The 26,421-nt window shown below is 49.7% G+C and overlaps 2 long non-coding RNA genes across 11 annotated transcripts in view; both read right to left on the minus strand.

The window, feature by feature from the left end:
• Positions 1-1,724: 1,724 nt before the first annotated feature.
• On the minus strand, positions 1,725-10,136 carry LOC144370918 (uncharacterized). The gene is made up of 2 exons (XR_013431017.1): positions 2,752-10,136; positions 1,725-2,329 (listed from the first exon to the last, which is right to left on the minus strand). It is a non-coding gene; the product is annotated as an uncharacterized LOC144370918 (long non-coding RNA).
• An 80-nt stretch (positions 10,137-10,216) lies between these two features.
• Positions 10,217-26,421, minus strand: part of LOC144370917 (uncharacterized) — a 57,180-nt gene continuing 40,975 nt past the window's right edge. For 8 of the 10 annotated variants that reach the window (XR_013431012.1, XR_013431015.1, XR_013431008.1 and 5 more), the window contains one exon: positions 17,929-20,785. This is a non-coding gene — a long non-coding RNA (uncharacterized LOC144370917). Of the gene's footprint in view, positions 17,698-17,928; positions 20,786-26,421 lie in introns of those variants that run through there. The other 2 variants (XR_013431009.1, XR_013431011.1) reach the window with 2 other exon arrangements.

Raw genomic sequence — 26,421 nt, forward strand, 5'->3', positions numbered from 1 at the left:
ATCGCCTGGGTCCAGAGAAGTCCCTTCTGCCTGCAGAGCTTGTGTAGGGGTGCGCCATGGGGCCCTCCCAGGGGCACTATCTGAGTGAGGGAAGCCCTATCAGAGGACGCAAAGGAGCCGCCAAGGACTCGGGCAAGCCCACAGGCAGCCCTGGAGACGGCAAAAGTGTCCCCAGTGGAGGCCTGAGGCTCTCTCTCCCCCATCAACCAGTCATAACTCTGCAGGGAGCAACTCCCTTAGCAGAAGACAATGTGCAGGAAAGAGCTCTCCGCAGGCGACAGTCAAGGCGAGGAGGGGAAGGCAGCTTTAGATGGGCAACAGGAGCCACGCTCCCCAGTACTCCTAAGAGGAGGAAAGGAGGAAAAGGAGCCTGACAAACAGGAGACGGCACATGCAAAGACCCTGTGGCAGGAGGAGTGAACACCACCGTAAATCAGACCCAGGTAGGGCTAGAGCACGGCAGCAAGCGCGAGCATGCAGTGAGAGGCGGCTGGAGAGCAGGACAGCCTGAGAGCACCAGGGCCTCCTTTTGTCCTCATGCTGAGAGCAACGTGAAGTCACAGAGGCTTTGGAGCAAAGAAAGCAATAAGCTTCAGTGACAAGAACAGGCGAGGTCCAGTGGATGGGGAGACCAGACGTGTATGAAGCAGGAGCTAAGGAGAGCCTGAGAAGCGGTGGCGCTGGGCTGTCCAGGAGGACCTCAAGAGCACGTGATCCCCATACAGCTGTAGGGAGCCGGGGGGAGGAGCGCCGTGGAGACTGCTCAGTTCCTGGCTGCCCTAAACAAATGGATGAGCCCTCTGCTGGGGTGGGGACTTCAAGAAGACAGGTTGGCCAGAGGGCGATAGTCACCAGGTTAGAATTGGCCACATTGTGCCCCAAACAGTCAAGTGCGACCCATGGGCTGGCACTCAGGCCCGGGAGAAGTCACGGCATAGACATAGTGGAAGTCTCCAGTGGGGACTGACACTGGCCAGGGAGCAGAGAAGTGGACCTCAGACAACACTCATGGACAGGGAAAGGAGTCGGGGCAACGGAAGACCCTAAAGAACTGCTCGACAAGTGGGAGGAAGGAGGGGGAAGGAGCTAGAAACCCTGCTTCCAGAGGACGTGGGCCAGGGCACAGGAGCTGCGAAGGCCCATGAGGCCACACTTGCACCCGCCCCCCACACACACACACACTGGATTAATAACTCAAGACAGGTGAGGTCTCAAGTGTGGGAATTTAAATAGCTGATGTCCCACCCCCATTTGGGAAAAGGAAACTCTGTTTTATAGGGACAGACATGGTCATCTTGCTGGTTAACTCATTCCCCCTTGATTTTGTGTTTGGCTCGTGGAAGGAAAAGGTACGAGAATCCCTAGCACTTAGAGAAATGATCGTGCAAGTTTTAAGCCAAGGACACACTTTGCCTTTGATTAGCTTGGGAACGGCCAGGTCTCTGTTGCTAGAAAGAAGATCAAAAGCTTGGAGAGAAACCAAATAGATGGAAATTAGTCAAGAGTGAGATGCGCTCTGAAACCTAAATTTTTACAAAGTTCAACCCGGAATCCTGGTGAGTTTTCCGTGGGTCCTGTCATTCATTGTAAACTGACGCAACCACCCCGGAAACGAGGGTGGCGATAGGTGTCAAGATTCATGAAAACAGTCCTGCTCCTTAGGGTGATCATTCTGTTTCTGTCAATTTCATCCAAGGATATAATTCAATATAGACCAAAGAAAATAAAATTATATGCACGCATTTATTCAATGCAGATTTTCCCTAAAAGCTAATCTTTGGAAACCACATACATGTTCAATATTTGGCGACAGTTTTAATAAATATTTGTAAAGCAACAGGACGTAATACTGAAGAATCGTTAAAACGACTTTAAAGCACCACAGGGGAAAATGCTGGAGTGTGAATAAAAACAGAAGAGAGCTTGGCTATTGTCTTATCTGTGTAAATTACTTATGAATATGGAGATAAAAAGAAAACCTCGAGGTACACACTGGTATCACAGATCTTCAATTTTTAAAGCCATTAATATTTTTTGTGTTGCCTATTCATTTCAAATGTGCAGGAGGAATATCTGGTGGGAAAAAAAAAAAAGGACCAAAAGAACACCACCACCTTCCAAAAGGGGCTCCGAAGCGGACCAGAAGAGAAGCAGGACTGGGCTCTGGATGGGGCTGTCTTGGCTCTGGGCTGGGATGTTCCAGAAGAATTAAATGCCAGCGTCTTTCTCCTTTGTTCGCTCAGCGCTTGCTGATAGAAGGTAAAATGAAGTCTCCAATTTGCTAAGTGTTCAGAGTCTCTGAGTCTCGGCCCCATCCTTCACATCACCTCTGCAGAAGGAATCATTTGGCGTTAGCAGAGTCCTACATAATTAAGCAGATAGAGCCTGCTTCTCACATAATGAGACCTGGAGGGATTTGAGAGTCCAGCTCAGGAGACCAATAAGGAGGGCTACAACTCGAGTGTTGGCTGGTGGACCAAGTACCAGACCTGGAAGAATTTAACAACTCCCCGAGCACTTGGCCATACTGCCGCGTGGGGAGGTGTGTGGGGCCACCTGAGGGGGGCTTCTTTTGCCTCTGCTGCCCCTGGTCCTTCCTGAAGCTGTACTGGTTTGCAGAAGCCTTCCTGGCAGGCAGGTCTGACTGTAGATCCCATAAGAACTGGGGACAAGAGCCTGTGCTGGCTGGAGTGCAGGTGGCACACAGGGAGCCCCAGCAGCTACTCCATGAACCATCCCTCCATTCCTCACCAAACTGAATCCTTCCAGCTGGTGCCGTGGTCTTCCTGGGAAACAGTGGTCCTTAAGGCCTGGCCAGGGCACGTAGCTTCCGTCTGGGCTCGGGTTTGTGGTCAGGAAATGGGAAGTCATGACCTGAGAGTTGCTGCCTCTGATGGCTAAGTTGCTCCCAGGCATCTTGCTCCTTCTACCTGGACACCTTAGCTGGAAGTTGTCACTTGTCACTGACACTGTCCATGAGGGGAAAGTAAGCAAACCTGCACCACTCACTGCCCCGATTCTGCCACCGTCCCTTCAGCCTACGAATGGGTGATCTGGAGTTGGTTGACGCAAAGGTCATTGTATTCACAACCCAAGTGACCAGTTGGCCTCAGAGAATTATGACTTTTGAGGACCAAGCACACTCTTCAGGGACCAGAGGCATCTGGGGAGACCAGATGGCAAACCAATGGTTTCAGAACCCCTTTAAATTGTCTTCTTCTCAAATCTTTAAGATCATCCCCGTCCTGCCCCCAAAAAAGAAGCCATTTCCCAACATTGAGCCGCAGATATCAGCATCTTAAATCATGGCCCCAGACCCAGCCAAGGGAAGCGAAATCCAGTTTGCCAAAGTCTAGGTCTTGTTAAATAAATTCTTCCTTGATAGCAGAGAAAGGCCTGGCTAAGGAATTGGCTCCTTAAACATTTTAATTTAATTCAATAAGGATTTATCGTGCACCTGCTATCAGGAGCCAGACTCCAGGAGAGGTTTGGCTGGAGAAGAGGTAGCCAATTCCAGACCCTCAAAAAGCACACTCTGGGTGTACAGGCAGGTTGTTTTGGGTTTTTTTTCTTTAATTGCCAGTGTCTCTACCGTGTTCCTGGAATTTGTCTCTTTCGTTCTTTTGGCCAAGATTTTTGTCTCCTAGCCGTTCTGCCTTTCATAGACGCAGAATCTCTCCTATCTCACCCTGCAGAGAACCGCGCTCTCCTCCCCGGACCCTGCCTCGCTTGGCCTAAGATTTTGGCTACCACCTCCCCGATGGTCTCCTATTTAGATATCCTGCCACGCTGGATACCCACCCCACTCCCAACACCCCTGACATCGGGCATGTGCTGTGGGCGGGGCGGGGCTCAGGGCCTGTGGAGGTCTCCCAGACCCACATGCTCTTCTACCCAGGCAGAAATTCACCCCAGATGACGACACAGGCAGAAAGAGTTCTGCTGGTGTCCCATGAAAGCAGCCACGGGGACTGCAGGAACTGTGAGCATGCGTGTGTTCTGATAAAGCAGAAATAGGTGACAGATCTGGCCTGCTGGCCTCAGCTCACCAATCCCTGGTTTAAAACGAACATTCCCTGGGGCATTAAAACATATGCAGATGTAACATATAAGACAACTATAGCATAAAGGGTAGGATGGGAGTAAATGGTTTGAAGTTTTACACATTCTATTTTAAGTGGTCCAGTAGACTACACATAGTTATGAATACATATTCAAGTACCTGGCGAGATCACTCAAAATTAGGTTAGTCAAAAAAATCAATATATAAATTAATAGGAACTCATATATATGCTAATCTGATATATACCCAAATACCCCAAACAAGGCAGAAAAGGGGAAACACAGGAAGAAAAGTAAATAAAGGACAAACAGAAGACCATCAGTAAACTATGAGACCAAAATCTGATCACATTGACACTAACATTAAATACGAATGGGATAAACACTCTGATTCAAAAGGCAGAGATTGTCAGAATGGATTTTAAAGCATCAAGACCTAAGTATATACTGCCTAGAAGAGAGTTGAAGGTACACGGAAGTTGAAATTAAATAGACGCAAAAGAGTATATACCAGGCCTTTGGTGAGCATAAGGAAGTTGTTGCAAATATAGTGCTATCAATAAACAAAGAGAATTAGCAGAGATTGAAAGGGGCCTTTCTTAATTTCTTATTCTTTTTAAAATATTTTACTTTTTTATATATTTCTATTAGTTGTTAATGAACTTTTATTTTATTTATTTACATCCGGTGCTGAGACTCAAACCCAGGGCTTCACACATGCTAGGCAGGTGCTCTACCACTGAGCCACAACTCCAGCCCCTCAGTTTCTTATAATAATAATAATAATAATCCATCCGGGGGACATATGAATCACAAATGCCCTACGCACCTAATAGTAGCCTCAAAGTACATGGAGTGAAAAGTTGTTAGAAAATCCTTGCTCAAAAATTGTTGGTGACAATTGTCCACATGGTCTAGCCACACCTCCATCCAGGTGGTTCTGACCACAGCTGACTTCACATCTGGCTCCAGCTAGGCCTGACCCAGGCCTGGACAAGCAGCACCTGACCAATGCGGTCGATGAGATCCAACCTGGAACTTTTTCTTTTTTTGAACCATGGTGTGTTTTTCTGGGGTAACTGAGAAACTGGGCTGGGGCCATTGGCAGTCACCCTCCTTCTATGGGAAGAGGAACAAAATAAAGGAAAGCAGAACCAAGAAAAGGGCCTTAACACCATCATCTGAGACTCCAGAGCCCACCACGCCTGCAGTCATAATCCCTGGACTTTTCTGTCCCATTAGCTAAGAGACTTCCTCTGTGACTTAAGCTGATTTAAGTTGAGAACAGCGTCTTCTGCAGCACAGAGTCTCGATTGATACATCACACTCACCTCCTCCAGACACACGGACACAAACACCCTTTATGCTTGGTCTCCAAGGGTTGGTTCTTCAATTGAAAAAACTGAGTGACTCTGTTTGATGGATGAGAAGACAGGAGTCCACAGAGCGGGTTGGGAAGGACATTGAGAGGCCCTGCCCCATGTGAGGTGCCAGAACTGCATCCTGCTAAGAAGCCGTCCCTTGTTTCCCAGTCCCATCCCCTTCCATTGGGAAACAGTGAAATGAATGAGGAGGAGTTGAGGGTTGTGGAAAACCTGGGGACAGAGAGTGAGGTGGGGACCTGGGACTTAAGGAAGGCAGGATAAGAGTGAGGGGGTCGGGCCCACCTCCATGTCACAAGGTGGGTCAAGGCCGATGGGAGAATCTGCGTCTGCCACTATCAGAAAAGTCATCAGGGCAGGGATCTCAGAAAGCTGGGTGTGCCTTTGGCCTCCTGGGTGTAGCCTGGCACCATCAAGGTGACAAAGGCCACAGGAGGAGGGAGCTTTCCTGGGAAAGCCAAGGACACAAACCAGCTCAGGGCTGTCGCTGCTTGTTTGGGTGGGAGAGGGCAGAGATGAGGAACAATAAGGACAGGGGAGGGAAAAGAGGGTCACACAGAATGAGCGCCTGTTTCCTCTCCGAGCACAGACAGGAACGGCAGCCCTGGCAAACACCCCGGGGCCACCACTGGACTCTGTGGTGGACTTGAAGTCCACCCCTTCACTCCACTCCACGGTCTGCAAGATGCCCTCAGAAGGCACCTGCAGAAGGAAAGAGAAGGTGGGGGAAGGAGAGAGAAGAGAAGGGGGTGAGGAAGAGAAGAGAGAGGAGAGGAAATGAGCAGAACAAGAGACCAGGGTCTGCAAGCCACAACCTCCCCAGGCCATGGAGGCATGAACTTGCTCCCACATTCTTGCAATGACCTCGAATGCATGGAGTATTTTGTCTGCACCAAGCAGCCGAGGAGGAGGAGGAGGAGGAGGAGGAGGAGGAGGAGGAGGAGGAGGAGGATGATTATGGTGGCACAGTCTTTCCCTTGTCATCTTTCTAAATAGAACCCTTGCCTATAGGATGTGAAGCAGCCATTAACTAGGATCCTGCTGTCTGGGTTACATGCCCGGCATCGCCCCCTCCTGTAAAGGGGCAGTAGATGTCCTCTGGAGCAACAGAGAGGTGGTTCCTCGTGTGAGAGGGGTAAACAGCTGAGCAGGGACAGCCGGACATAAACCCACCCCCGGGCCATGGTGCTCCATCGATTCCCCTGGACAAGGCCAGCTGACTAGGAGTACCCGTTTTGGATTGTCTCCACAAGGCATCTGCACACATCTCCACCATTTCACCAAGTTTATTAGTTTAAAGGGGGAAAAGACCCTCAGTGGGTATCTGGGAGTGCAAATCTGAGTTTCAGTGAGAAGTTTGAGAATGTCAAGGGCCCCTGCAGGGGGCCAGGGATGGAAACCTTTGCTCCATGCTCACAAACGACAGCTGGCCTCTGTGCCTCAGCCTGCTTACCTGGGAAACGGGGTGATAAAAGCCCCCTGTCGTAGGGTGAGGAAGAGACCTGAGGAGGTGAGCCTGGAAGGTCCACAAGGCGTGCGGGACCCTCAGCCTTTGTCCTTATCGAGATCTGTACCAGCAGGGCACAGGGCACACTCACTCCACAAGATGGCTCATTGCACCACCTTCCTTGGAGAGGGCTAAAGACCCTGACCCACCTCCCTGGGGAGCGTGCCTCAGGCCCGGGCCCCTTCCATTCTGAAACTTTAGCTGGAGGTGACGTCAAGGTAGCAGTTGCCCTGTGGGGTGGAGGTGGCCACAGAGCAACCCTGGTCACCGCTGTCTCCAGAAAGAATGGTCCACCCACCAGGAGAGGACCCAGCTACCAGCCTCGTGGCTCTCCCTGGTGCCTCAGCAAATGGTTGGTGGCTGATATGGGAAAGGGGACCCCTGAGAGGCACCCCGAGACTGCCGACATCCTGCTAGAGCACCCAGAGCCCTCCATCCTCCACCTGCCACCACGCGCCCACGTGGGGCTCAGGTGCAGCCTCCCTGTGCCCCTCGGCTCAGCCCCGGGGTCTGCACAGCTCCTTTCCACGGGTGCCCACCTCAGGTTTTTAATAAACTCACCCAGCCAGGCTGTTCTCGTCCGTCTCCACCACAGACTTCACCTTCGAGGGCACACACAGAGTGTGTCACCTTGGACTCCCAGGCCCTCATCTTGCCTCCGCCGGGTGGCCCTGGGGAGGGTCCCTGTGCAGCTGCCACCTGGAACTCCGCACCAAGCTCGGGGCTTGGCCCCGCTGCACAAGTTCAATATCATTCTCCTCATTTCATAGACTGGGAGCCTGTAGCTCAGAGGAGCTAAGTACCTTGCCCCAAACCACACACTATTGAAAGGATGAGGTCGGAAGCCCGCCTGTCCAGATTCCCCACCGCGTTCCCGACCCTCTGGAAACCGAGCACCCAGGCTGTGTGATGGCGCCTCCTCGGCTGGGGACACAAAGGACCTCGAAGACCTGGACCTGCCCGACACCTCAGCGCGGGAACCCAACTGGTTAAATGGCTCTGATGTTTCTCTGGAAAGAAATAACCCTAATATCGAGGCTCTTCAATTACCCTGTGCAATTAAGTCCTGAGTGCTTGTTTGAACAATTAACCGAAATAATTATAAATGTATCTCTGTTACTACAATTGCATATTAACAAAGGCTCAGGGCCAATTAATCATTACTCCATCAATATCTAATTTGCATAAACCTATTCTCTTTAAAGACTCCATGTTTGGGGTGACAGGGCTCCCTCATCGATTATGGAAATATCCCCATCAAACCTCCCCGAGGCCGTCAAAAGGAATAAAAGGGGTTGTCTGTTGTGGGCTGCTTAGCACCCCTGCCCACCCTCCCGGGGACAGGCAGGGATTGAGAACAAAGGGGAAGAGACACAATTATCCTGCGGCCCTCCACCGGGAGCTGGGACTGACAGGCCTCAGGTTAGAGGCTGATGGGCAGAGAGGGGGCATCTGGCCCGAGGTCAGGGACCAGCGCCGGTGCCCCCTTGGGGTCACCCAAATCCACTCATTCACTCGTTCACCCCACAGACCCGCCTTGGCGTGGCTCTGCGGTGTGATCGGGTGCTGGGGAGACCACGATGGGTGGGACTCTTCTGCACTCCTGCTGGATCAGTGGACAGTGAACTCGGTGCCTCGGGACAGTTCACCCAGAGGGAGTTTGGTTGAGATGTTGCTCGGGTTCAACGCCAAGAGAGGAAGGGACGGAGAGCACAGGCAGAGGGAGGGGCGCACCGTGGGGATTTGGGCCACCTCGCAGAGCTGCCCTGCCCCAGGCCCCTGGCTCTGTCTTCACGTCATGGCTCTGCAGTCCCTGCCAGGGGGCTGTGCCAGCCGAGATGACTCAGCCCAGGGGGACTGGGCAGCCAGCCTGTTCTTGAAAGGGGAATCTCTAGGTCCACCACACAGGAGCTTGGCTACCGAGGATCAGGACACTCTGAGGATGAGGAGGAGGGGGCCATGCAACAGAGAAGGGACCCCTCATGCTGGTCCCCGGGCGGGGAATCAGGATGGACTTCATGGAGGAGGGGACATTGAAGAGAGATCTGAAAGAGAAGCCGAACTCCATCAGGCTAAGAGGACAGGGAGACTGCTTCAGGCTATGCTTAGGGGACTGTCCAGAACAAGAAGAGCTCTTTACCACTGTGGACACGGCGGGGGGGGGGTGGCAATTCCCTGCATCAGACTAGCCAGGCCAGCAGGAGGGCGGCTCCATGGCCAGGGCTCCCTCCCACTCTGTGACAGGTCTCTGTTCAAACGGGCTCCTCCATTTCTCTGGAGGGGGGCAAGCCTGGAGAGGCCTCTCCTCTAGATGTGAGCTGGGCTGCTTGGCTTGTCATCTCTAATTGTTTTAGTTTTGTCTTTTAATTTGCTATGCACAGATGACCACGCCCATAATACTAGGGGGGGTCACGATTCAGGGAGCCTCCCCCCCACCAGGGGCAGAGCATTCTTCCCCCTGCAAAGACACAGACTCCAGATCTCAAAGTTTAAGAATCTCTGAGAACAGGACATTATGGGAACATAAGTGAAATACTGAGCAGAAATTAATGATTGCTAAAAATATAAATAGCTAGAGAATAAGAAAGAGTGACCAGTGTAGAAGAGGCAGGTGACCATAAATACACACATCTCCTTTCTCTCCGTTATCTGCCCTTGTCTGTGAGTGGCAGCAAGAGGTGGACGGGTGGGAGAGGATTCCAGCCGTGTTTCCAGGTAAATGCCATAAGGTGGCCGCGAGGGGACAGCAGTTTCTGTCCCTGCAAGGAGAGCCACCACCAGAGCAGAGGCCTCATCTTAAACAGCCTCGACACCTCAGACACAAGGATAAAAATAAAAGCCCCAGAAGGATTTAGTGGAAATAAAATGAAGGTGAGAGCCCCAGAGGCAACCCTGAGTTTGCTGGAGAGGCCAAAAGGAGCCTTGGGATGGACCCCAAGGTCAAGGGCAGGAAGCATTATTGGCGGTGAGAGCTTAGGAAGGGGCAGGCTGAGCTGGCCTCAGGGTGCACAGAAGGAAGGGAGAACCCGATGACGGGGACAATCATGACAAGGATCAGCCTTCAGTCAATGCTCTCAGATGCTTCGAGAAACTCTGAGTCTTGCAAAACCATCAAACCTGCCTGAATCAGGAGAAAGAGGGAAAGGGGAAGGTTCCCGGTCTCCCAGCCCCCTCCCCAGGAAGTGCCTGGGAGAATTCCTAACAGGTGGCCCTGTGGCTTCAGAAAGCCTAGATCCCGCCGCCCCCGTCCCCCCACCCCCCGGAGAGCTTGCCTGCTGGAGCTCGGGTGCTGGTCAGCTCAGGCCCCCTTCTGCTCCCTTCCAGAGCCAGCTGGGGGGTCAATTCCCAGGCCCCGTCCTCAGATCCCTAGACCTGTCAAATCTCAATTTCTGGGAAGAGGCTACCAATCATTTAGAAGAGAAAGCTCTCCAGGTGGTGTTATTGATTGGCCGGGCTTAGGGGGAAAAAAAAAAAAAGAGAAAAACATTCCCGCCGTTAACACTTTTCTAGCAGAATACCTTTGGTATCTAACATGCAAACTTCATAGGATGCGCGTATTTCCTGATGCAACACCCTCCCGCAGAGTCCGTAGGGGGAGACAGATTTGTACGCCCAAGACATAGGACTCTATGTTTTAAGTCAATATGCAAGTAAGGAACCAAATGACCTTCCTACTGAAATCAGTGGGACGTCAGAACGACGTGTTGATATTTTGAAGCTGAGGGTCAACAGAAGGACTGGAGTCTCCGATGTGGCTGGTGCCAAGACGTCTGAGGGCGTCACCAGAACAGGATGGCCACAACGGACAGCATCCACAGGAACTGGCCCCTCCACAGACACCATTGTAAAAGCATTTTACAGTCCAACAAGAGAGCTTGCGACAAATGTAGGTCTCTTACCTCGTCTTAGTTATGACTTAGAAATCGATGAAAGATTTTGGGTCGATCTATAAGAACGCTTAATTTTTTCTATTAGAAAAAGAAAAAAACAGAATACAGTCCCCTGATTAACATGTGGGAGCAGAATGCCTGAAGCCTGGGAGCAGAACATGCATTTGAAGTGGGAGGAACCAGTGCAGACCCAGCTAGGGGCTTGCAGCTCTCAGAACCCTGTGCAACGGAGAGAGGGATGCGCTTTCCTGCGTGCACCTTGGAATGCACCTTAGAGCCAGTGACAATGGCCTGGGTGGGCCCTAGGGGACAGGAAGAAGTCTTAAAAGTGAAGGCAAGAGGAGGAGTGAGACTCCCACAAAAAGGCCAAGACTTCTGGAGGAGCGTGGTGTGATCTAGGGGGCAGGATGCTGTGAGTCGGGAGCACACTTGGTAAGCATCTACTACGTGCCCGGCACCGAGCAAAGCTCTGAGGATGCAGAAGGAAAGAAAGAAGGCAAGCCAAAATGATCACCATCAGGATGTATTCCTAAGAGTCCCGTCCAGTGGGGGAGAAGGATTCCACAAATAGACACAGGAGCACTTTAAAGGTGTACAGTGGAGGGAACGACCCCAGACTGAGTTTGGGAGTCGCAGCTGCCTTCCGTCCCCGGGGATCTCTTTTTCAGGTAGAATCCGACGGACAGGCCTGGCTAATTCCCCGTGGGATACTGAGTCAGCTGGAGGAGTTGGCTGAGCCTTGGCTGGTGCACAGGGAGGTGTGCCATTCACCACTTCCGGGCTCTCGGCATCCGGAAGGCAAGGAGGGACGGCAGAGCAGCCAGAAGAAGGGCAGGTGGCGAGGCGGGCCCGGGTGGCCAGGGGTGCCGCCCATGCAGGGCCGATCACAGAGGGGTCATTTCCCCAGCGCTGGCCTCTGTCCACTCAGCCCTGAGCACCCTGGCAGTGACCAGCCAAGACCTCCAGCAGCATGTGGTCTGAATCCGAGGACCAGCAATGAGGGCCACGATGTGCACACCACACCTAGGGAGCAGCTGGGGCAACACCATCTCCTCTTCTTCCCAGAGAGTTCATGTGGTTCCCGCTTGACCTTGGAGAACAGCAGAAGCAAACCACATGGTGTTCCCAGAGGCTGACCCCCCGCAAAAGCCCATCTGAGCAAAAGTCCATTTTAGATCGGCCTCATTCATTCAATCTTTATTCCGGTTATTTTTTGAGTTTCTGCTCTGTGCAAGGCCCCGCCTGGGAAAGGAGAGAAGGGAAGACCCCAGAGGATGTGGGTTCGTATGTCCAAAGGCCCTGAGGCTGCAGGGAGATGGCAAGTAGGCGAGCCCCAAAGCAGGCTGTGGCTCGGAGCAGAGAGATGTGGACAGTGAGCCTTGAGGAAGTATCATGAGAGGGCAGGGGCAGGGAGGCCATCCTGTGAACAGTAGGATGGCCTGCAGGGCTCTCAGCGGCCAGCAGTGGGGACATCAAAGACTGGCATCTCAGAGTTTCTCCGCTGTCCCATGTAGAGAGCGGAGGGTGACGGGGGACAGTGTAAGGCCAGTGAGGTGGGGGGTGAGCGCAGGAGCTGAGAGAGTTGGCCCTGGGCAGAGGTGTCCAGAGTCTGGTTTTCAGCCCAGCAGCCTCGTCCACCTCCGGGAGCTTTAGGATGCCGACTGCCAAGCCCACTAGACCTTCCGTGCCAGAAACGCCTGTGTTTTCACCAGGACCCCAAACGGCTCCTACAACTTTCCAACTCTGAAGACTGCTGGGCCTGGGGGTCGTAACAGGAGACAATGGGGATTTTGAAACAGTAGATGAGGGGACTCATAAAGAATGGTGACGAAGTTTCAACAAACCCAATGATGGGACTACTGAGAATCAGGTGAGGCAGAGAGGAAAAGGTACTTCTGGTGTACTATTAAATACGAAGGCAAAACGCCAGGTGGAATGTGACATCTCATTAAACTACGTGACGTGTCTGTCTCCGGGTACTTATTTCCATGTTTGAGAATATTTAGAAGCCAGCCAGGAGTGGTGGCCCTGCTGTCATCCTCCAAGCCACTCAGGGGAATCGCAAGTTCAAGGCCAGCCCTAGCATCTTAGGGGGACCCTGTCTCAAAACAAAAATGGAAAGGACTGGGAGTGTAGCTCAGTGCAGAGCACCCTTGGTTCACTCCCCAGTGCCTGAATAAGTAAATAAAATTGGAAGAGAAGCAGCTGTGGCCTGCCAAACACCAAGATGGCGGCCCTGCTCCTACCAGGGAGGAAAGTGGGGGGGGGGGGGGGCTTATGTTTTAATGACTAGCTTTCCTTTCTTATTTGTTTAAATAATCATTTTTACCGTTGTCTTCATAACTTACAACTGAAACAAAATTTCACAATGATGCAAGTACACAGAAAGACCCCCGGAACATCACAACCAGCCCATGCCAAAGTGCAGACGGGGTGGGGGGCCCAGGGTGGGGGGCCCAGGGTGCACCCCTGAGCCTCCTGGGGTGAGACTGTGCTGGAGCTATGCCTCCCAACGGCCCCTTGTCACCTTTTTATCAGTTTCTTTTTGTCCTTATGGGTCCCAGGTTGGGAGAGACCGGCACCCAACAGCTCATGTGTTCCCTTGGGTCCCTGCTCTCCAGGGCAGGAAGCTGTGAGTCTGCAGCGGGTCACAGGATATCAGAACTCACCCAGGCCTCCTGGTAGGGGAGCAATGGGCCAGAGGCTGCCCAGCGTCCCTTCCACCCTGATGCTGTGCTCTCCCCTAGCCCTGCCCACCAGGAGGGTGGCCGCGGGCGGGCGCAGGGAGATGAACCCTGGCCAGGCTTCCTGCTCTATGCTCATCTGGGTGTGACCCATGCCACAGAGGCCCACAGAGGCACTTAGCCGTCCCCAGAGCATGGGTGTCGGGGCCTGGGGAGGGGAGGGGGCCTTGGAGGGGAAGCAGCATTCTCTGCTCAAAAGAGCCAACTGTGCTGATTCAAAAAAAAAAAAAAAAACATTTTCAAAAACGCCTGTGGGTAAATTTGAGCTGCCCACAGCTCCCCAGGGGCATCTCGAAGTTGCTGTCGAGCCATTTCTGTGGATTTCAGTCAAATTCTAATTTTAGTGTTCATTAAACACGGGTAATTCCCCAGCCGGTCCTCGCCTCACCTCATACACAGGGAGCGTCGGCAATATAGGTCAGCGAGGCTTCCAGAACACTCCCACATCAAAGGGAGACCTTTTCATTATAAGTATTAACTTTATAAATAATGATGAACTTTAAAAGTTTCCCAGAGCTGCGTGCGGGGCCTGTGCGAGGGGAGCACCCTGGGCCTGGGGCTCATTAGGCAGGTGGCTGCAGACACAGCGCGTGCTCAGGGACACACTGTGGGACGGAGACCTGTGTCCGTCCTGCCACTCAGACATTTATTCAGACTGACAAAGCAGGACGCAACTGGCATATGTGATGTGGGAAACACACACACCCCACACACCCCAATACCTCATCACAGCCGTGACCATGTCTAAAGGTCACAAACTGCTTAAAACGTTTTAGCTCTTCCTGTGGTCCATCAGGACCAAATCCCTTGTCCTAGCTGTATCAATTAATCTCTTTCAAACGGAAAGTAATCCTAAAAGGGGGTTGGATTCTAAGAATATTTAATACTTGACCAAATCTCCCAAAGGTATTGATAATACTTGATAATATTGATAATCCTCTGGCTCACAGCCTCATGATCACAGGGTGGCTGCTGTAGCATCAAATATCACTCCCTCACTTCAGATCGACCATTTGATTTGATGAGCCTTAATCTTACCATGATCAGGTGTACATGCGGCAATACTCAGAAACGTTTCTCCCTTGTTCCTACCTACGCATATGCTGTTCTCCGTATTTGAACCACCACTTCTTTTCTCTGCACAGGTAACCTGCACTCATCCCTTAGGATCCTTTGCAGGATTCGCTCCTCAAAGACCTTCTCTGATGACTCTTGACCTCCCTAAAACCCTCTACTCAACCCCCCTTTTGTTTACTGTTACCAAAGCTGTCCGACTCCTCCGGAGGATTATTCTTGAATCCCTCCCCAGGAAGCTGGGCACTGGGTGAAGCAGGAGCTATGGCTTGATCATCCCGTGATTCCCTGAGCTGCACACGGGGCCTGGCAACTCTGCGCCTTGTTCATAGTGTGACAAAGAAGGAACAGAACTTCCCAGGTGCTGCGCTGCACCCCAAGACTCAACTTGCTCTCCGTGGGATGCTGACCCCATGGGCAGGGTCTGCCTCACTGAGGCTCAGCCAGGAAGGCCGGTCCCCAGGACACCGTCACCTGCCAAGACCCAGAGACCAGGGCACTCCTTAGGCCCCGGGGTCGAGGTGAGACCTCAAGGGGCTGTTAGGAAAGCCTGGCGTGTCTCCCTGAACTCTGGTGCCCATCGGGAGAGGTCTCTCCACCCCCCGTGGGCAGCCCCTCCTCGGTATCCAAGGGAGGACCTGGCTCTGCGCCGGAGCTAGGCACGTCCCTGGGTGGTGGCAGGCCAAGTGTTGGAGCTTTTCCCACCCGATGGCTGGCACAGGGCCTGGTAGCTCCTGGCAAGAAGAGTGTAGGGGGGGGTCCCTTCTCTCCCCCAACTCTGGTCCCCACAAGCTGCAAAGGCCACAACCAGGCAGGTGCACATAGCATGGCCGGGCCAACCTGGGTGGCCGTGGCCACAGAGCCAGGAGTCCCTGCAGTAGGAGAGATGGGGCTCCCGACCCTGTGCAGAAGGGAACAGGGAGTCCACCTCAGAAGGACCACATGTTCCCAGGCTCACGGTGGCGGCGGCAGCGGCAGGGTGGAGGGTCTGCACTGGAATCCCAGCGCTGCCTCCAGCTAGCTCCGACACCTGCGGGACTCACCGGCCTCTGCGCCTGGGTTTTCTACAACAGCAGCACCTGGCGCACTGGATGGTTATGAAGATTAAATGAGTTAATATCTTTAAGTGCTTAAAAGAATGCCTGGCTCGTAGGATGTGCTCTATAAAGAAGATATAAATAATGAAGTGAGATAATTCACTAAAGTGCCAGGGCAGAGAGAAACACGTCCAGCCCGTGGCTGTGAGGCCCTGTCCACGGGGCACCAGGGGCAGGGGGTTGGGAGCCACGAGCGGTTACCTCTGCTGATCAACCAGGTGAGCACTGCTGCAAGACGCACTGGGCACACGGAGCTGGGGTCTGAGCCTCCCCTGCCTTACCAAGCACCCACAGGCGGCTCTTCTAGGGCACAGCTGCAAACGGGTCCATCAGATCTTGTACACGAGCTGGATAGCCAAGTGTTTGCTGTGTGCCCTTGATTGCCACGGACAGGGCGGAGCTGAATTGGGGGCTGAATTGGGGGCTTAAAGAGGCGTGTCCTGGAAGGCATGCACGTGGCCAGACCCGAGACAGAGGAGGACTCCAGGCCGCCTGGACACCGACCACGCTCTGGCTGAACCCTGGGGGAAGACAGCTCCACCACCAGGCACCTCCAAAGGTGGTCTCCCCTCGAAAACTAAGATTGAACCATAACAGCCTTGATCTGTCAATCAGCACCTGTCACCCATCCAGAGAACTCTGCACTGGGGCTTTGTCCAAGTATCCAAAAGTGCATCTCCCCTAGTCCTGCAGCCCCTCCGCCCCTCCTGGAGTTAATGCTGGTCATGGGCGGCTGCTTTCCTTGCATTGTTTTGACATTCGGTGCCTATGAATCAGCAGATGGGCAGCACCTCTGAGCCAGGCTCACTGCCCGCAGGAGCTGACCTGCCTGGCTTTCCCTGCGGCAGGACTCAGCACCCAGGATGGCCCAGAGAGCCATGGTGAGTCTCCAGAGGGAGCAACTGTTGGACAACCATTGTGAGGAGGGAAGAGGACAGCCACAGCTCTCCCTGTCCCCACACCAGGCTGCTTCCTCAGCTCCTGCACCCTTCCTGACCCACTGTGCACACCTCAAGCTCTTCCCTCTGCCCATCTCCACCAAGAGAAGAGTCTTTTTTTTTTTTTTTTTTTTTAGTGCTAGGATTGAAGCCAGGGCCGCTTGCATGTTAGGCAAACACTCTACCACTAAGCTAAGCTACATCCCTAGTCAACAACAGTCACTCCCAAGACTCTTGCTCCAGTTGCACTTGGCCATGAAGCCTCTTCTGTTCCCTCTCTGCCCTGGAGAGTGCTCCAAGCTGGCCCCTGCTTTACCCCACACACAAAGCCTGCCCTCTGCCAGCACGTCCCTGCTCCCGAGATCTTTGGGACAGGAAGTCCTTCCTACCACTGTCTCTCCCAAGAGAAACTGAAAACACAATTTAAATGCAAGTGTGTAAAGCCGTCAACCATTACCAAGCCCGCCAGTTTCCTTTGGCTCTTGCAGCAAATGACCAACCCTGAACCTCGCAACTCAACAGGCATAAATGTACATGTCAGAGCTTACAGCTCTGCAGGTCAGAAGTCCACAGCGGTCTCAGGAGCGAAATCAGAGAAGTAGCCGAGCTGGCTCCTCTGGAGGATCAGGGGACAAGGTGCCTGCAGCCTCACGCCCCTCCCTCTGTGGAGAGCCCACGGTGCGTCCTCTCCTCTCTCCAGCTCCTGCATCCACCGCCTCCTCAGACCGGTGAGCCCATCAGCCCACCTGGGCAGCCCTCCTGAAAGTCCTTAACCACTGCTGCCAGCTCACTTCCCAGACCCGGGGATCAGGGTGTGGACAGCTTGCGGGGCGTTGCTCTGCCAGCCACAGGGAGAGAACCCAAGTCTGTGGAAGAGCCCTGGGGGAGTACTCGGGGACCTAGGCTTGGCCTAACTGTCGTTTCCTCCTGTGTGGTCCAAGACAAATCACTTCACCTCTCTGAGCACAACACTCCTCATCCATGGAATGTCAACAGGGTTAATCTGGGATTAAAAAAATAAAATAGACATATTTATTTATATTGTAAATAAAATATATTTATTTTATATTTATATAAAATATATTATAAATAATATAATTTTTATTATAAAATATATTTATATCATAAATAAAATAAATATATTTATTTATTTATAATATAAATAATTATATATATATATACATTTAAGAGGAAAGTACTTTTAAACATTAAGACACAAAACAAGTGCCAGGTCTACTTTCAACTTTGCTTTTCACTTTTTTTTCCTTTTAGGTGTCTGACAGCGGGGCAACCCTTCAAATGATTTTTAAAATCATTCCAAGTGACATGAAGATCACACATACCACTCTCACCCCACACTACTTTGAACATCACAGAAAACACTACATCATAAGATTGATAGAGCCAAAGCAGTAAGAAAAGGCAAATTCACAGCTGGAAAAAAAACAAAACAACAACAAAAAAAACCTGTACATTCAAGCATTCGTTAGATGTTAGGTACTACCACGTTTATATCATAATATGCCATATTTGCATCATAAAATGTCATCCAAAGTACCTACTGTCATACCTGACTTATTCTTGAGGAAACAGAGTTCTTAGAGCGGCTAAAAGATACAGCCAAGAACTGGCAAAAGTGGGTGGCATTTAAGGACAAGGTCAAAGCACACACCTGCCGCCATCAGTCACCGTCCACCCTGGTGGGCGTGGCTTTCTCCGGGCAGGATCCGGTCCTGGTGGTTTTCTTCTTATTGAATGTAGCCTCCTCTGATGGTCCCTCGGATCCCCTTAAACTTCCACAAAGACCCAGCTGATTTCCCAGGGCCAACACCTGTGGCTGCCCGAGCGCGACCCTCAGGTGGCCAGAACTCCACTTGCCAAAGTCCTGCTAAGCGCAGTTGCCTGAAATTGATGTCCCCTGCAGACAGCCCTCGGCCAGTGATTGACAAGGGCAGATTCCTCACATCTGAGGGGAGAAAGAGTGGCACGTTTGTTTACACCGTTCCCCAAGAGCCCGCTTGGAGGTTGGCTTTAGTTGCAAGCTGTGGTCACTGGCTACACAGCTGACCCCTTCCAGGCTCCATGCTATCCCGTCATGCAAGAGCTGCTTCCAGGATGAGGGACTCATAGAAGACATGCCAATAAGACAACTGGGGGATTATAAAAGTTCCTGACATAGGTAAGGGGGGACTCATAACCAAATTAAATAAAATAGCATCGTAACAGTGAAGACTAAAATCAGCATTTAAAAAACCCGTGGAGAAGTGGGTGAGCTTTTCCAGATCACTAAGTAAAGGAGCAAATAGGTGGAGAGAGAGAAGTTGATAGGTAAGTGGCAAAGACGCAGCTGCGGCACATGGATCATAGATACTGCAGGAAGCCCAGGCAAGAGAGCAGAAGGCAGAGCCGACCAAGAACCTGTTCTGCAAGGGAGAAGGCAGGTGAGTTAACACACAGGAAGCAACTCCCAGCAATAGCCTGGTTCATTGTTGTTGTTTGTTTGTTTTAAATTCAAGGATAGAAGACCATCCAGAGGATCCAGACAGAAAATCCTGGTTTCCCACAAGGGGAAAAAAAAAATAATCAGGCTGGCTTTCCAACAATATGTGCCAGAAGAAAACCTATAATGCCCATGTTAACAGTGGTTTAAAATGAGAAAAAATGACTACACAGAGAATATTATACCCAGCCCAATAACCAGGGACACCAGAAAGATGTCCTGCATTTGTAGACATTCTCTATTAAATTATAGAGAAGTAGTGGCATAAATTTTAACACTCATTTATGATTTTAAAGGAGAAAACTACTAAAATACAATACACATTATAAATCCCACAGTTCAAATAATTAAAATCAAATTTAAAACAATTTCACAGAAAACTTTGAGAGTATGACATTTTGAGAGGTTGATACAAAGCTGCGAGACTATGATGACTGAGTCAGCCCTTCCTTCCTGGCATGTAAATAAGGGGCCCGGCTGGAGAAGCCTCAAGCATTCAATACAAATATTAGTAGATATTGGCATAAAAGTCCTTCCCTATCAGAAGTGTCTGTTGTAAAGAAAAAATTGGATTCTAGCTAGTTTGCTTATTTAAATTTTTGATATAGCTGTTCATGGTTGAATAATGTTAAACCTGGGACAATAGTAACTTTTGAGGGAAATTTCTATGTATTTGCTGTGCTTTGTTTCTGGGAACTGAATTCTAGTGTATTCATCTAACGTGTACCACCATGAATGCACTAAAGTTGTTATGATTATCTCAGCCTATAGGAAAGCAGTCAATATTCTCATGGGGTTACATAACAAAGGAAATGACCACCAGAAAATACTTCTTTTCCACCTTGTACAAATTATGGTCCAAGTAGAAATAAATGGTGACTAGAAGAGACATTTTTAAATAACACTGTATCATGACTTTTTCTCTTTATGGGGCAAAATAACAGAAGGAGGAATAAATTAAAATAAGTTCAAATATTAGCACCTTGTATGGAATGATGGGTGGTGAACATGGAAAACTTCCATATGATTATAAAATACAAATACAATAATGTAAAATAACCATTGAAAGATAAAATACTTATAAAATCACAATCAGATACAGGGTTAAAAAAGAGGCAGATTCTGCACCACCTTTCTTCCTTTAAAAAATATGTATTATTTATCTTTTGCTACGCAGCAAACAACACCTAGTATTCCAACACCCGTGGTGTACTGTTCCTGACAACCAGGGTGCCAGGTCAGTGCTGCTGAGCAGAGCTGGCTAAGCCGCCCTCAGCCTGACTTGCTTCTGCAGTGGTGGTTAGCTGGCAGGTCATCTGACCTGGATGATTGTTAAGGACATCCTCACTGACCAGTGGAGCAGTTGGCTCACCTGCCCAGAAAATCACGTGGCGAGGCCAGAAGCCTGTCATCATCCAACAGGCTAGCTGGGTCTTGGTCACACTCCGGGGGCAGGCTTCCAGGAATGAGAGCGGGGTATGCAGAATCCCGTGGCACATGGTCCCATCCATCCTGTCCTGCTGGCCAAGCAAGTCCGGGAGCCAGCGTAGATTAAGACTTCATCACCAAGGGGCAGAGTTGCAGAGCCACACTGCCAAGGGCACAGAAGGAAAGGTGAAGAATTTGGGGGCTTCTTGACTAATTTTTGCAAACAACCAACCATAGTTTGGGAGTAAATCATGAGAGGGAGTATAATGGTGCTGTCTTCTTAATATAAAAATTATACGACTGGCATGAAATTATTAACCATACAGCCTAAATTGAGAAAACCTCACAAAACCCAACATAGTCTCATATTTATAAAGTGAAAATAAAGAAATCAAGTGAAGAATAAAAAAATCAATACTCTAATTTAAAAATTGGGCAAGTGATGGGATGAGGCAATTCTTAAAAGAAGAAATGTAATTAACCTGAAAAATGTCCAACCTCATTAGTAACCAAATAATTGCCATTTAAACAGGTATATAGGTACGCACAGGAACACAATGATATAGATGTGTATATGCACACCCACACGTGAATATAGATTTATTCACACTGTTTTGTAAGAATAAATAAAGTTGTAAATGCACTCTAAACACATTAAAAGGATAGTTTTGCCTTTCAAATTTGCAGAGATTCTGTCGAAACAATAACACTGCTACTCCAGAAGTGAAGTTACTCTTACATACCACCAGAGAGAATATAAATTGGAATACATTTTCTGGAGGCCAATTTGTGAACCTGCATCAAAAGCTTCAGAAGCTGGTTTGCTCTCTGGCAAAGCAAACTGGGAAATAGTACAACATCTATAATGACTGGGCTACAAATTTGTTCTTCCATGTGTTACATGGAAGAGTAAAATACCACAAAGAACCCAGGGACCAAAGGAAGTGAATCAAATAAATTAAGTCTGTCCTTGTAATTGAATACTATTTTATCACTACAATTATCTTGATATGAAGTTCAGGATATAATTATTGAAAAAAAAAACACAGTATACCAGGTGATCATTATGTATAAATGCATGCAGGTACATATAACCCCTAGGAAAACCACAAATACTGAGATGTAAATGAAGCTGTACTTTAAAATCTTTCTTTTACTTTTATTTACCCATTTATCTAAGATGGTTTTGTATTGCTGTTAGAAGACAAAAATTAATTAATAGTCAAACAGCTGGTTGGTGAAATATTTGCAGCAAATATGATAAATGAGTATTCAATACTCGTGTATAAGAACTTCTTAAGGAATATTTCGTAAGAAATATTTGGCAAATAACATAAGCACACAAAACAAGATGAATTTTAATGGAGAGGAAATAAATGTGAATTTGAACACTGGCTAAGGTATTGTTCAAACAATTCCAATAGTTTTTCTGGTGGAATTAGAAATGTGTACAGCCTGTCCAGAAAGCAATTTCATGTGAATCAGGAGCCCTTAAGTGTGAATCAGAAAGTTGTAAAATGTTATTACAGAGCAGTATTAATATTAATCATTACTATTAGAGGTCAGTTAAATAATGAGGTGCTGCAAGAAATCAAGCATGTGCTGGGCAGTGGGTGGGCAAGGCAAAACTTGACTTCTGCCAGAAGGGTGTGCCACCAGAACCTGCGAGCAAGTGCACCTGGGTGGCCAGTCTGCCTGTTCATAGACCTAATTCAGTGCCACCCTTCCCCCTGATTGGAGGACTCAGGGGTACAATCTACGTGATTGGCTAATTTTAGAATGAGGGTGGGGAAAAGGGAAGGGCTGTTATAAGGCTGAATACTATATTTTGAAAATGGACCACCATACTTTTTTAAAAAAAATTTAGCTTTATTTATTTATTTATTTATTTGTGTAGTCCTGAGGATTGAACCCAGTGCCTCACATGTGCTAGGTGAGCACTCTACCTCTGAGCCACCACCCCAGCCCTGGACACAGACTTTCTATTTCTCACAGGATGGAGTCTCCCTAAACAAGACAAAAGATATGCTTGGCATGAAAGAGATATCAACACACATGTCCACATGGAAATTAAAACTGTGATATGAAAGTAGACCTCACAGCTAAGTTAAAAGTCAGTCAAGAGATTGAGAGACAGGAGGAGCCCCCCAACTTTGGCTGAATAAGGAGATTAGCAAATCCTTTCCCCAAAAGCAATTCTAATGTTAGACCAAACAGACAACAACTATTCAGTGCTCTGAAAGTCGTCAAAGGCATACAGCAATCTGAGAAGTATATATGCTTGTAAAACTATAGAACTTTACATAAGAAAGAACAGTGGAACTGCAGAGTTCTGGCATGTAACTGCAACCATCATTCACCATCATCACCACCATCACCACCATCACCACCAATACACCACCATTACCACCACCCCATCAATATGCCACCACTACCACCATCAATATGCCACCATTACCACCACCATTACCACCACTACCATTAATATGCCAATACTACTACCACCATCAATACATCACCATTACCACCACCACCACCACACCAATATGCCACCATTACTACCACCATTACCACCATCATCATCAATACACCACCATTACCACCTCCACCATTAATACACCACCATTACCACCACCGCCAATACACCACCACTATCAATATGCCAATACTACCACCATCATCAATATAACACTATTATCACAACCAACACCACACCAATATGCCACCATTACTACCACCCCACCAATACACCACCATTACCACCACCACTATCAATACACCACCATTACCACCACCACCATTCATACACCACCATTACCACCGCCACTATCAATACACCACCATTACCACCACCACCATCATCAACACCACCATTATCACCAACATCACCACCAATACCACCCTTACCATTACTAATACCCCCATCACCTCACCATCACCATCACCACTGTTACCACCACCATGACTACCAGCAGCACTATCAGCCTCACCACCATCACAATCACCATGACTTCCACTGCCATCACCACCATCATCACCATCATCATCATCAAAATCGCCAGACTACTGTCCCTCTGCCAGCTAGGTTGGCAGAGGCTCTGCCCAGAGCGGGAGTGTGTACATGTGAGCACCGGAAGCTTCTGGGCTGTATTTAAAGGGGGCAAGGCCCAGGCTCAGTGGCATTATTGAAGGTGGGGAGGGCCAGTGGTTCTGCTTCCCCAGATGGTCACATCCGGGCAGTGGGCTTTCTGGCTGAGGCTGTAGGAGCACCATTGTGGGTACGGACGGGGAGGGCACACACATGGCCTGTCCCCACAGTGAAACACTACTCTTCAATGAAAAGCAGAGGATTCCTGACACGTGCTGGTGGATGGCTCCACAACCATCAGGCAGGGGGAAAGGAGCCACAGAAAGGCCCGCCTGCTGCACACCTGATGTGGAGCATCCAGAGAGGGCTCACCCGTGGAGACGGAAGCAGATCAGAGGCTGCCCACAGCCAGAGCCCGGAGCAGAAGCAACTCCAGGGGGCTAGGGGAACCTTGGGGTTGGCTGGAAAGTCTAAAGCTAGAGTATGGTGATGGCGAAAGGACTCTGCAAATCTGACAAAAACACTCCTTGAATTGTTTATTGACAACAGTTAAAGTTTGTGGTGGATAAACTATGTTACACAACGGATTTAAAAAGAGGGAGACAAGATGTGCACATAGGTGACAAAATGGTTGCTATCTGGACACCTTGGTCAACCGTTAGGAGGAGCCTGGAGTGGGCAGATGCAGGCAGCACCACACACACGGCAGCCAGCCAGCCCCGAGGGAAAGGCGTCCAGTCCACTGGCCCCGGGCCTGCAGGTGAGGACAGTCTCACCACGCCCACAGAGGGGTTGAAACACAGGGTCAGGGCTGAGGCCTGTGCCAGGCCAGCCCTCAGGCCCGAGGGAAGGGGCACCGCCGTCCACCTTCATCACCCTGCTCTTAACCCAGCTTGTAATTGAGACGTCGTGGTGCAGGGACTGGGCCCGCTTCGTTCAGGCCTGGCTCTGCTGGGCACCTGCCTTCTTCCTATTAACACCTAATGGCCCATCAGGGCCTGGTATGGATTTTTGTTTTTCTCCTCGTGGGTAGATATTGAGATTTCATTAATGCCAATTTATCACCAGAACCCTAAGTCTAGCTAGTGTCACATGGCTGGCTGACGTGTGTGAGTGCCTCGTTAGGTACAGTCCTTGGAGATCTCGCCCAGCCCAGGCCCGTAGCTCTGTGTATTCCACTACCTCTGGGAATCAAAATCCCTGGCCACAAACCCAGTCACCTTGAGCCCCTGAACAGTTTTCTGTAAAATGGTCCCCTCTAACCTTGTTGGGTTTAGAGAGCATCAGAAGAGAGAGGTGGACGGGCTGGGCTTAGGAAAATGTGACAGGCTTCTCTAGAGGCAGGGCCACCCTAACCGTCACCCTGACCCTAATTCTACCCCCACCATGACAGGCAGAGAGGAGAAACCCAGGGTTGGACTTTAAATGTCACAATAGACTAATTCATCTGGACGTCAAAAAGCATAACCAATGCAAAAGCCCCTCATAGCAAAAACACACTGTAATCAAATGAAAGACCAAGGCCTCCTTGGCTCCACAAAAGCCTGTCCTCAAATTTGGGGCATTTTGGGGTCTAACCAACAGCTGAATGGCACAGAAGGCAGAGAGAGGTGGGGTATTCAGGACTCCGAGCAAGGCACAGCCTGCCACCATCATGTGAGGTACAGCAGATAGGCACAGGAAGCCCGAGGTATGAGCCTGTTTCAAGATCACCTGGACTCCAGTGTGCTCTGAAGGTCAAAAGCTCCCCAAGGTGATTCTGACGCACTCAGTGTGAAGACTCTTGGAGCAGAGGGGCTCACTTTGGGGTGAAGCATCAGCACCTGGAGCTCAGGGTCCTTGAAGCAGGACACACCTGGGACTGTGTATGCTTGCCAGCTTCTCCAGATGACCTTGATCTATCCAGAGTTTGAGAACTGGTGGATTCAGAGTTGTCTGGAGATGTCTGGAGGTGTCCACCCTTCTGAAGAATGCGCCCCACAGGGTAAGTGGTGGCAGGCCGTTTCCCCGTGTGACACCTGGCATGCCACGAGGGTTGTATAAATGATGACTGGTTTGCCTCCCTAAATATTTTTCCAGCATCGTTCAGTTTTCTAACACTAGTGCTTTTGCAAAACAAATTCACCAATGAGCCCACTGGTGAGGGCCAACTTCCAAGATGGTGCCTGGGATACAGCTCAAATCTAAATTTGATTGGTGAGCCCATCAGTTACATTTGAAGCAAGCCAGTAAAAAAAAAAAAAAAAAAGAGTAAACACCCCTCTTGTCAACAAATTTCATCCTCCAGATTATGAAAAATGTGAACTATACATGAAATCTCAGAAGAAAATAAAAAATGTATATTGATAACAGGCCTCAAAAGGTGCATTTAAGAACCCAATGCAATCCACATTTCAACTGGGCTGTGAATAACCCCAGGAGCACATTAAATAATGTCATGGACTACACAGCCTTGAAAGATAACTGGGGACTCAGAATGTGAAATTCTTAAGGAATGTCGGACCAGGAACTTGAGCCCAGATGCCGGTGCCATTTTCCTTACAAAGAAAGTACGAATGAAAATACCACGAAAACAAAGCCAGGCCCCTCCATTCTGACTAGAAGCTACCTGAACAGTCAACCACCAACTCTCTCATCTGTCCATTTAAATAAAAAAATTCATAATGAGCATCTCCTGTCTGCAAGGCCCTGTTCCAGATCCCGGGAATACG

The sequence above is a fragment of the Ictidomys tridecemlineatus genome, chromosome 15, assembly GCF_052094955.1.
Source record: "Ictidomys tridecemlineatus isolate mIctTri1 chromosome 15, mIctTri1.hap1, whole genome shotgun sequence".
Classification (NCBI taxonomy): Eukaryota; Metazoa; Chordata; class Mammalia; order Rodentia; family Sciuridae; genus Ictidomys; species Ictidomys tridecemlineatus.